We start from the raw sequence: 12,728 nt of genomic DNA on the forward strand, positions 1-12,728 counted from the left end.
AGGAATAAATTAGGGTATTGATGGACTACAAACTGACATAGACTTGTTATAGCAAAATAATCATTGTCGTACAAGCACGAAAGAATTCGTCCGATTGATTGTAACTAAAATAGTAGCAATGAACAAGTTATATGTAATCGATGCTTAAAAGTAGGGCACGTCTAACGATTGTGGCCAAACAAGTTTTTCCATTACCAAGATTAACCGACCGTCGACCTATATTGTAACAACATAACCGACGAAACCATAATACTCAAAAGCTCGTCTGAACTTAGTAATACTTCTTTCTCAAAGGATTGATATCAACCCTTTTCTCCAACATTTGATTTCCCCTTACCACGGAGATTCTACAGCATTTTTAGTATTACAGGAGATTTCAGCATTCTAAAAGTACTGAGCAAAATCATCTTGTGAAAAATGACAATACTTAACCACCAAAACTATTAGACGCACATCCTCAGCCCGTCATTGTGTGTCCAATTTTTCAACAAATTCCTAATACTGATTGCCAAATCGCATTAAAAAACTAGTTTAATCATAAAAAAATAGTCAGAAACAAGTGACATTTAAAGACACAGAAACAAATAAAAATTTAAATGTCTCCGCAAAAACAATTGTTCAAGCAGAGAAACGAAAAGATAAAAGACGACTTAAAAATCGTTTTTCACAGCATTTTCCAATGTAAGAAAGATAATTTTTCTTATTTTTATAATAATTGTGTTCCTACTACCAGCGATTACGACAGGCATATATATTGGCGAAGTTTTTGATTGTACAAGAGTACAACCGATAGAGATTTATTAACTTAACTGCAGACAATTAACACCACTTGTGACACTAATGGAGTGTGTAGAGCACTTCTTGGAAGCGCTCTACAAACGACGGCAAGTGGAAGAAGTTAAATTATAAAATCGATTAAAAGAGCCATTAAAAACTCGTTGAGTGGTGTCTTGGACCTAGATAAAAAATTAGTACGGTTAATTGACAATTCTTCCTAATCAGTATTAAAAGCTGCACGAGGAGCCGTAAAAGACGCTGGAGAAGGCGCAGATATTTCGTCCAAAAGTTCATTGGTGGTAAAAGTGGATCTATCCTGTTAGCAGCAGTCTTATTAATTATAGCATATCTAGTATTAAACAAGCCAAATATAAATTATGCACTACCATGTTTGAAACGCTATAGGAAAACAATGATGGACGATATCATGGCAAAATCACAACAGGACCACTTCACATCAATGTCCCATAAAGTAAAAGGATACACTCACGTAAGTGTAAATGCCCAACATGTTATGAAGATAAAAAATGAAATATTTTGACAGTTGCGGCAGGAATAATGACTCCTAGATGGAGAATTGAAACGCCTCCAGCCACAATTAGTTTTCTAGAGGTTGATTGAATACTGTAATTTTATGATTTCTGTGACGTTTTGCAATGGTTAAATTTTATTATGTTGTTTGATAATGATGTTGTACAATGACGCTTTCTAATGATGAGTTTTTAAAGCTGTTTTTTTTTAATGAGTGTACATAATGATGTCGATGTTTTTCAATAATGGATTTTATGATGCTGTATTGCAATAATGAGTTTCATGAAGCTGTTTTAAGATTAATGAATTTATATGATGATGTTATACAAAATGAATTTTTATGATGTTGTTTTTTTATGATGGAGTTTATGATGCTGTCTTACAATTGCAAAATTTATGAAGTTGTTTTACAGTTATGATTTTTAACATGAAGTTTCACAATGATAAGTTTTATGAAGCTGTTTTAAGAATTATAAATTTATATGAATTTTCACAATGATGTTTTATAATGATGAACACTTGTGATGCGGTTATGGTAAGATGCTATACAATGTTTTATAATGATAAACTTTATGATGCTGTTTGATAGTGATAAATTTTTATGTTTCTCATATTTTTAATTTTACCTTATTTAACTGCTTTTCGCAAGTTTGCTGTTTCGCTATTTATAAAAAACGTTATTCTTTTGATTTAGTTGTTTCACTATTTGTTCAAACCTGTGCTGATTTTCAAGTACTTCTTCAAAAAACGTATCAGTATTCCTACTATTTCAATGCTATATCTGAGTCCGAGGAAGGACTTTTTCCTTTCCCGTAATTAATGTTACTAAGGTAACAACCCGTCAAGCGTAAAATAACAATCGATATTTAAACAAAGCATTAAGGCTTAAAGCTTCTAAGAGTTGAAGTTAATTAAGAAAAATTAAACCGAAACGCCTCTTATCAGTCTTGTATGATATAAATATAGAAGAGGAAGATAAAATAGAGTACAATGAGAAGAAGAATAGAAGTTGGAGATGATATAGAAAGATGCAAAGATGTTAAGAAGAATTGTCAAGTTACGAGTTGTATGAAGAGTTGGGAGTTATAATTGAGAAGTTATTTAGAGAACTTAGTATAACGAACATTAGGCTACATGTAAAATAGTACCATTTAAATATAAAGAAGAATTTATAACAATAGAAAACAAAATGTATTTAACAAGTAGTTGTTTGGATTTACTATTATTAATTGGTAACCAAACACAAAGAAAACATGCTCAGAATTTACTAACGCGTAGCAATAACGCATAGCAATAAAATTTAAGCGTATGATAATAACAAGCGTATGATAATAACAAGTTTATGATAATAACAAGCGTATGATAATAACAAGCGTTTGATAATAACAAGCGTATGATAATAACAAGCGTATGATAATGCTGCTGTGATATACTATGGTTGTACCAAAGTTTAGATGCGCACTAAGGGAATAAATGAAATGCAGAATTTGTGGTATTTACAATTCACTCATTGAGTCTAGCATGTATGCATTTAACTTATGTTGCTATAAACTCTGTTACTATTTTTGAACCTGTTAAGCAGTTTCAAATTAAATTACTCAAAAATTATAAAACCAGTTCAACAATTAACTTGTGAAACAGAAAAAAAAAAAGATCAGTCGTTAAAGTGGTTGTATTATAATCATTTTTCTTTTTGTGTTTTATTGAATTACGGATATAGGTAAAACAAACAAGAGATAGAGTTATCTAAAAAAAGTAGGATTGAATATACAACAATGTAATATCAAACTAGAGATATTAAAACAAAATAGAAACATGATGGGAATATTTATTCAAATTGTTTTAGGCAATACTATTTTACAGTCCTAATAAAAGTTCAGCTTCTAGGAGAGTTACGCCTTTTATCTTTGTTCATATTAGGGTTTAAAAAATAATTTAATTTTTACTATTCTAATACTGTTTAGATGCATATTATGTCTTATTTATTTTTGAATATTCCCCTATTAATCTTTATATTTGTATTGATAACTGTCAAAACATGCTTTGTTTGAAAAATAATTTCCCTTTATTCTAATGTCCTACATTTTTTCCTTCTGCCGTTCACTACTAGTGTGTGACCATTCGGCAAATTTGTATGCCAAAGTTTTTAATTAATATAGGGCCTAGCCCGTAAGGTTAGTGTTGCGGTCATCGAGCACGACTATTTTCCAAATCTTAATTACTGTTACGGTGGAAGAAGATAATGGTCTCTGGAAGACGCCTGTACTAGTTTTTTAAAAGCAGAACATAGTTATAAATTCATGAATAGGTGTTAAATACATCACGGTTTTATGGAGTATGACTTGGCTGGCTTAGTGTAGTTCATAAATCTTTTACCCTGGTAACTTACAACACACGACTACTGAATGACATAAACAGAACAGACTTACATATTACACCTATACACATTTATGCACATATAGCATGTTACACCGCGTGCTTTTTATTCTTTTATGAATAAACTGTCTTTTTTTGAGCTCAACCTTTTTTAGATAATATTTTCTTTTATTAGATAGTCAATGGTTGGAATTTGGATACAAATTTGTGTGATATCTATATGTGGTTAACGCGTGCGATTGAGTTTTCATTTTAGAATTTATATATCTAGTATATAAGAGCGATTCTTTTAAGGAAGCGGCTTTCGACATGTTTTGTTGAAGTATTTCTTTTCGTTATGTTTTGTTATGGTCCCACAATTACATTTAATTTGGACTGTAGTGAAAACAACACTTTTTTGAAAATTTCAATTTAGATACGGTCTCAAAGTTCCTTTAAATTTGTACCGTAGAAAAAACTTTACTTCTGAACGATATTTTTCCCCGTTTCGTAAATCGTTTTTATATCACAACTTATATTAGGTTGCTGCAAAAATAATCTCGTTTTTCATATTTTATATTTTTGGATGAATTTTTGAATAAATTTATTATTGGCAGATGTCATGCTATATGTTATTTAAAAGCGCGTTTTTCGCTTGATCTAGTTATCGTATTGGTTTTGTTTTATAATAATTTATTCATTTTTTACAGGACGTCAAATCTATCATGGACAAGAGACAAATTCGCACGATTTTTCCGTTCCAGTTCAAGATGGGCCGAAAAGCTGCCGAGACAGCTCGCGATATCAACACTGCATTTGGCCCAGAAACCACTAACGAACGTATGGCACAGTAGTGGTTCAAAAAATTCCGCAGCGGTGAGGAGAGCCTTGAAGATGAAGAGGGTCGCGGACGCCCGTCTGAGATTGATGACGATCAATTGAGAGCCTTAATCGAAGCCGACCCGCGCAAAACCATACGAGAGGTTGCGGAAGAACTCAACGTTCATAACTCAACAGTTGATCGCCGCTTGAAGCAAATAGGAAAGTCAAAAAAGCTTAGCAAATGGGTGCCGCACGAACTGAACGAAAATCAAAAAAAATCGTCGTTTTGAGGTATCGTCTGCTCTTCTTCTGCGCAACAAAAACGATCCGTTTCTCGACCGGATCGTGACGTGTGATGAGAAATGGATCCCTTACGACAACCTACGACGTTCCGCGCAGTGGTTTGACCGCGATGAGGCCCCACAGCATTTCCCGAAGCCGAATCTCCACCAAAAGAAGGTTATGGTGACTGTTTGGTGGTCCATCTCATCCATCACAGCTTCCTGAATCCTGGCGAGACGATTACGGCAGAGAAGTACTGCCAGCAAATCGACGAAATGCATCAAAAGCTCCGATGTATGTGCCCGAGATTGGTCAATATGAAGGGACCAATTCTCCTCCACGACAACGCCCGGCTGCACGTCGCACAACCGACCCTACAGAAGTTGAACGCATTGGGCTACGAAACTCTGCCTCATCCACCATACTCACCGGACCTCTCGCCCACCGGCTACCACTTTTTCAAGCATCTCGACAACTTCCTCCACGAGAAAGGCTTCAAAAGCCGAGACGATGTCAAAACGACCTTTGATGACTTCATCGCTTCCAGGACTTCGGAATTTTACGCCACCGGCATAAATAAACTTGTTTCTCGTTGGCAAAAATGTGTTGATTGTAATGGTTCGTATTTCGATTAATAAAGTTTATTCTATGCTGAGTTATGTTTGTTCAAAGTTAACGGTTGAAAAACGAGATTATTTTTGCAGCAACCTAATATCTTTGTTATATCATCAAAAAAATTTTTTAACCACTCATTAAGCTAAAATTTCTCTGGTTTTATTACAGCATTTTGTTAGTCTTATTACAATGTTTATCAATATATTATATATCTGCTGATTTTCATATAATTACCACTATAACGGATTTTTGTATGTTTTGTTATCTTACATTATTTACCTAACTTTGTTTTAATTTTAATACGTACAATTTTCTTCTTTTATTATTATTCAGAGAATTTCTTATATTCTTCACTATATGTTTACATCTATTTGGGTGACATTTTTAATCGTTTTTGTGGGCGTTTTTTTTTTGCTATATAGATTATTTGATTATTGTAATGATTTGGGGTTGCGCAGGTTGCTCATTTTTTTACACTTTTGATTGGTTAACATGATTCGAATCACGAATATAAAACAACCTTAGCGTTTCTAGGAGACTATTAAGGTTTAGCTACTTATAAAAAAAATTTGTAGAGGTAAACCATTTTCTGATTGTCTTAAGTTTATTTATGCTAAAAGTAACTACTTTGTTTTATGTCTTAAAAATAAATTTATTAGTATTTTTTGTGTTTCTATTAGAATTTTAATTTATTGTGTTTTCATGTTATTATTGTGTTTTCTTTTGGTACTACGGTAAATGATTAATTTAGTTATTTTTATTTTTGTTTCTTTAGTAGAGCTACACTTTTAACATTATATCATCAAAAAAATATTGGTGCTTTACAAATTGGTTAAGTTTTGGCTATTTGCAGTGAGTTTTTTTTTACTGCAGTATGGAATAGGCGTAAGTCGCAGGGTAAATCATAAGTACTGATGACTTTTGTCTGACGGGTTAAATTAGTTATTAGTTTTGATCCTAATCGAAACACCAGTACTAAAAGACGCGACTCTGAGGAGATGTTTATTACTTAATCACAACACAAATTATGTTTACACGTGGCATAATTGTTTCTTTTTCCATACTGAGGCCTTACATTGCTGTAGCATACCTTTTTTTTTGTAATCAATTTTTTGTTTTCAAAAGTTTTTGTTTAGTGAAATATTTGTTGTATATCTAGGTTCCTATTAGTGCTTATAAAATAATTTATTTTTTACTATTGTAAGAACTGTGTAGGTCCAAAGACTGTCTTATTTACTTTAAATAATTTGTCTATTAATCTTTTTTTTTTGTTTTAGCAACTGCCAAAATATGCTTTGTTTGAAAAATAATTCAGACAATTTTTATATCTTTAATTGCATCTGCTATTAGTGTAAAATAATTGATGAGCAATAATTAGTAATCATAACTAATTATTGCGTAGAAATTTTTAAGTATGTAAACTGCTGTTGTGAGTCTTAAGAGTACTCCAGATTTTATCAAGAGTATTTTCAAATTAGAAATATCAAATTAGAACTACCAAATTAGAATTATCAAATTGGAGTTATTGAAATAGAATTATCAAATTTGAATTATCAAATTTGAAATATCAAATTTGAATTATCAAATTTAAATTATCAAGTTAGAATTATCAAACTAGAATTATCAAATTAGAATTATCAAATTAGAATTATCAAGTTAGAGTTATCAAATTAACAATAATTATCAAAACTTTGTTTAAACGAAACTTCGTGTGCGAAGAGAGTTAAACTTAATATATATAAGATTTTGTGTGACAAAATCGATCAATTAAAAATTTTAAACAATAATTATCACAATATGAACACAATAACGCAACATACAGATGACAACATAATCAATGACATAGTCTAATTTTTATTTCGTTACGGCTGATATTATATAAGAAAACTTTGATAAGCCAGCATCAAAAAAAAAAAAAAAATGTAAAATATGAAATTATCAGTTGTTTTTTTTTTATTAATGATGCATAGTAGTTACAGGTTGTAGATTCAAAAGGTAAACATAGTTTTTAGCTTTACTTAACTTATAAATTAGAAATATAATAAATAACTCAATGAGTGTGATCTAGTAAGTTCAATTAGTTCTTTTATAACTTTTAGGATTTTTTAAATAAAAAAAGAATGGTTTTGATCAAATACAACAATTCTAAAATGCCAGGAAATTTAAAAATGGCTAACAAAGAAGATTACCAGAACAGTAAAATAAATGTAGCCTATTATAAAGCATTGCACCAGTCCCTAACAAACCTCAAAGGCGATTTAGAAAGGCATGCTGATACAGCTATTCATAAAAGTAACAAGATAAAATTACACTGCATAACAAATTTTAAAAAAAGTCTTGCTTCCTGAAAAGTTTTAGGCGTTTGTGACAGGTTCCTACTAGGGTATGCACAAATATAGTTTTTGTTTAATTGCATCACGTAGGAACTCAAAGAAATAGACATTCATATGCTACCTATTTAATCACGTTTATGTTTTCCGCATGAACCATTAGTTCAACAGAATTAAAAATGTTTTACTCCTGATTTCCTTTTGTATTCCACTTCTGGGGCATCACGTTGCAGTGTTCAACAGTAGTCAGACGTTGACGGATTCCAGTTGCCCTGGTATCGTTTCTCCATTGTAGCAATGTCCTGGTGAAACCGCTCACCGTGTTCGTCACTGACAGCACCGAGATTCGCGGGGAAGAAGTCTAAGTGCGAGGGAAGGAAATGACATGTTGCACTTCATTTTCTGGAATGCGCGGATAAGTTTCTCTACAACTTTAACGTAGTTCGGCGCTATGTAATTGCCTAGGAAATTGTCAACAACGTCTTTATGGCTTTCCAGGCATTTTTTTCCTGGCCAACTAACAGCTCTTTAAACTACTTGTCCCTCATAACATGTCTGATTTGAGACGAACAAAAATGCCTTCTTTGATCTTCACATCACTTATTCTTGGAAACATCTGTCTTAAAAGCGAAAACCTTCACCTTCCTTTGTACAGTGCTTTCACAAAATTCTTTCTGAGTCCAAGTTTTATGTTAAGAGGAGGCAAAAATATCTTTGCTGGCTCAACAAGTGGTTCGTGTGCAACATTTTTCTGTCCTGGAACTAACTTTTTGCGGAGCGAGCTCTGTCGACAATAGTGTGACTCTTTGGCACGGCTGTCCATTCACAGATGAAACAACAGTACTTGGTATGACTGCAGTCCCAGTAACAGAGCCAGTAACGACTTTCAGATCTCCACAAATATTCCAGTTGTAACCTTCATACTTTGATGTGCTTGAGCAACAGTTCCATATTCTCATCATGTTTTTTTTCATGTGTACCGCGTAGCCAACAGATACTGACGGATAAACACTGGCATTGTGTAGCAGAACAGCTTTCAGGCTTAGCATTGTCGAATCGATGAAACGCTACTCTTCTGGACTGTGATCACAAACCAAGGCCGAGAACAATCCTTCAATGTTACAACAGAAACAGAGCCTGTTGAATTGAGCAAAAAATTTGGTGATATCATGGTGCCGGCTTTTGAAATAGAAATTTTAGTACCTGGTGACAGCAGACACCATCTCTGCAGCCTGGAACCCAGCAACTCGGCTTTTGCTTTTGACAGACCCAAATCTCTAACCAAATTGTTCAGTTCTGACTGTGTTAATAGATGTGGATCACCTGATGAGCAAGGTTCAAAATCTGGGTTAATCTCAATTTCAATAACCTGCACTGGAGTTTCTTCATCTGGTTCATCTAAGGTCCAATCCTCTTGTCATGTGGCACAGGTCTCATTGCTGATGGTAAATTCGATATTAAATTGACTTCTTGTTTTCGGAAGTGAAACGAGATTGTGTAGTTGAACAAAAATAACAGTCCGTCACATGATCTTTTTGTTCTCGCCAGATCATCGGAACAGCAAAAGGGATACTCTTACAAGTGCCTCTTAGCCAGGCTCTTAGATTGACACCTCAGGTTGTGCAGCAAATTTGAAGCGCCCATTCCTTGACTTGGTTCACCGATTTTCAACCAAAATACAAATGATAAGCAACCAAGATACAAAATGACAAGAGCAGTTATAGAACGTCTCTGAGACGCAAGTTTATATTTGCCACAGATAGAGCAGAATGTATCGTGGCTGTTACAACATTGACGAGACATATCGCCGGACAGAAAAACGTTAAAAGCATTAAATTTACTTGTATATTGATACAGACACTGTACTTTACTATAATGATGCACAGCCACACACTAGCTGCACAAACTGTTGTTGATGAGTCACTAACTGGAGTGAGATGTTTGGATATAAATCTAAGCAAAAACTTACATAAAATTAAAGATTTGTATTTAACGGTACGTGATTCGTAAATTTTGATGTGATATTTGTGATCAGCACCCAAAAATCTTTAAGAAATACCTAACAGTGTTCAAGAAGCAAAAAATGTGTTGAGCGGTGTTACCAGAAAATGACCAGTTACGAAAATCAATAGCAAACTAACAGGGATGCAGCCGTGATAAGGGTGTGGCTAAGTTAAAAAGCTAGAGTGGCTATTTTCATTGCTGAGAACAATTTAATTTTATCATTGGCCAACAAACTGGTACCCCTGGTGAAAATGTTATCCGCAGACTGTGCATATGCCTTTCTGAAGTCTTGCGCAATACGAAAATTGGTACACTTTTGCAGAATGTTACGAATTTTGCTCCACACCAGTGTGTAGCTATTACTCTTATACACAAGTATGGAGTTATTTTGACGCTTTTGTGCAAATTAACTTTTTCTAACTTGATTTATTTAGGTTATGATGCTCATTATAAAGAGCATCATAACCCGCTTCGCAGACCATTAGTAAGTGATTTTCAAAAATACAAAGGATGATGTAGTGAAAGTTAAAAGTCGAGTTAGAAAAAGTTAATTTGCCGCAAAATTGTGCAGGTGAAAGCTACACACTGGTTTGGAGAAAAACTCCACACTTTCTGCGAGTGTGTAGCCTTATAAAACAAGGTATTTTTGAATTTGCACAAAATGGTCTTCCAAAATGTATTAAGCTATGTGTAATCTTGAACTAGTTAATTATTTTTTAATTTACTCTTTTTTTCCCGTAAAGGATTATGATTCTACTTGCAATAAGAACTTGTAGCTACAATGAAATTACTTATTTTTCCATTGTAATCAACAAGACAACTGACATCTCAGTGGATAAGAAACTGGCTGCCATGATTCAGTATTATGACTTCAGTTTTGGTTGTCTCGTGGTCAAGCTCTTGGACCTGGTGGAGGTTCAAGATAGACTGACGGATCTACGTTAACTTTGTCACAAAATCAGCTAAAATATCCTTGTTGAATTTTGTGCAGACGTCTGTAATACTATGATTGACGCACACTACTATGTCTCCGTCCACTTGAATGCCGTCATCCCTCACTTGTTAATTGTAAAATGCTCCTGCAATAGTATTCACCTGAGTTCTAACAAGACCTACTTAAAGTCCCCAAAGGCGATGGAAGATTTAACATGTGGGGTGTGCAATTACTTTGCTCACATCACAAACAGGAGAGTCGAATTCAAAGATTTTCAAGAATATGCAGAATATCCAGAATATTTTATTTCAAAGCCAGGATAAACAAGATGGCTTACTATGCACAATGTAGTCCGTAGAATTCTGAGCAATTAAATGCGCTAAAATTATATTTTGAAAAAGAATGTAAATCATATCCAAAAGCGACAAATGATTTGATTTTTCTCTACTCTTGTCCGATCAACTGACTAAACCGTACTTAGAATATATGGAGTAAATTTTAAGTACATTATCAGGCTTAAAGACAATATTTCAATCAGAAATTCGGTTCCTTCTTAAGCACCGCAATCTTTCAATTAACTTGTTATAAATTTGGACAAAAAACTTCATTTGAGTGAGTTGAGTGGTCTTGGACACAATTCAAATGAAGTAGCTGCGAAAACAAGTTTTGTTTTGATTTTAAATATTATTCTTTATTATCCAATAGAACAATAACAGAAATCTGATCAACACAGATCAGTTGCAGATTTCATTGATTTCATCAAAACAACCAGTTTTACCTGGTCCACCTGCGTTTGTTCCGGTATTCTTTCAGGCTACACGTTTAAATGGGTATTTTAAGTATTGTCGGAAACTTATGATTGCTTTCATTGAGAAATTGAAGAAAAGATTCTTTGTAGAGCATCACTTTTTTGATATTTGAAAAAATACTTGACCCCATCTTCATTCGGAGTAGTCAAAACTCAACTTTGACAAAGCTTTATGCTCTTCTAAAACGTTTTCAAAATTTAGAAAATACATTGCACTTTGGCGCAGCTACAGTGAGATCTAAGTTTGTTAGAAACATACGTATTTGGCATGGTAACCAAATCTGTTTTAATTGGCAATAATAGTGGAAATTTTTTGGAGCAAATTCATTTTCAATTAGACAGTTTTAATTGTGAGTCTGAGTTGGCTACTTTTTTTTTCTTCCTGTAAGCAATGCTACAACTGAGATAGAGTTCAGCCAATTAAAACTCAGATTAAAAGATAGTTAAAAGAAACCAATTCAAAGACAAAACAATTTCAAAACTATTGCGAGTTAAACATTGGTTAAAAATAATTCCACTCCCCTTGATTAAGAACTTTTTGAAATGTGTTTTTACTGTCAAATCAAAGTTCGATATGTAAAAACCTAACTGATTTCTAAAAGATCATAATGATTGTAATTGATTGAAGATAATTTGCTTTATGGTTGAACTTTTTCCGGGAAACCTAATTTGTAAACGTCAGGCGCTATTTTTTTAAATGTCTATTTTATTGCACTCTTTATATCTTAGTTTTTGTTCATTTATACTGTAACTCTGTGATCAAAATAAAAGATAAGATTTTATGCATGATTTTAAGCAATAAACGTGCAATTTAAAACAAAATAATTGTTTTTTATTTTATCATATGTGCAATGTTTCATAAGACTTAAAGAGTTTTTGAACATGAAAATTTGAAAATTAGGCTAAATAAAATGGAAATTTCATGATTTTGATCACGCGCAGAAGCACCGGATTAAACTGTGATCATGTTATGTATAGTGGGCATATATGTAAAAAAAAGTTATTACTTCTAACAATTTATTTACCATTTTGGTAACATTTTGTTATTTGATTGACATTAAGTATAAAACAATATTTGCAGTGAAATTTAACTCTAAAGAGTAGCATCCGCATTTTAAATTTACACAGTAATTGTTAATCACAATTTAAATGAACACCGTGATACGGAGTTGCAAGAAACTCTCTAAAAACTGTGATACGGAGTTGCAAGAAACTGCTCTTAAAAATGAACAAAGCACCAGAATTTTGGTAACATTTTTTGAAATGTTGT

General features: G+C 33.0%; 1 pseudogene; it reads left to right on the forward strand.

Annotated features, from left to right (window-relative positions):
• Positions 1 to 1,204: 1,204 nt before the first annotated feature.
• On the forward strand, positions 1,205 to 5,402 carry LOC136074604 (histone-lysine N-methyltransferase SETMAR-like; annotated as a pseudogene).
• The last annotated feature ends 7,326 nt before the right edge of the window (positions 5,403 to 12,728 follow it).

Source organism: Hydra vulgaris, chromosome 01, assembly GCF_038396675.1.
Source record: "Hydra vulgaris chromosome 01, alternate assembly HydraT2T_AEP".
In the NCBI taxonomy this organism is placed as follows: domain Eukaryota; kingdom Metazoa; phylum Cnidaria; class Hydrozoa; order Anthoathecata; family Hydridae; genus Hydra; species Hydra vulgaris.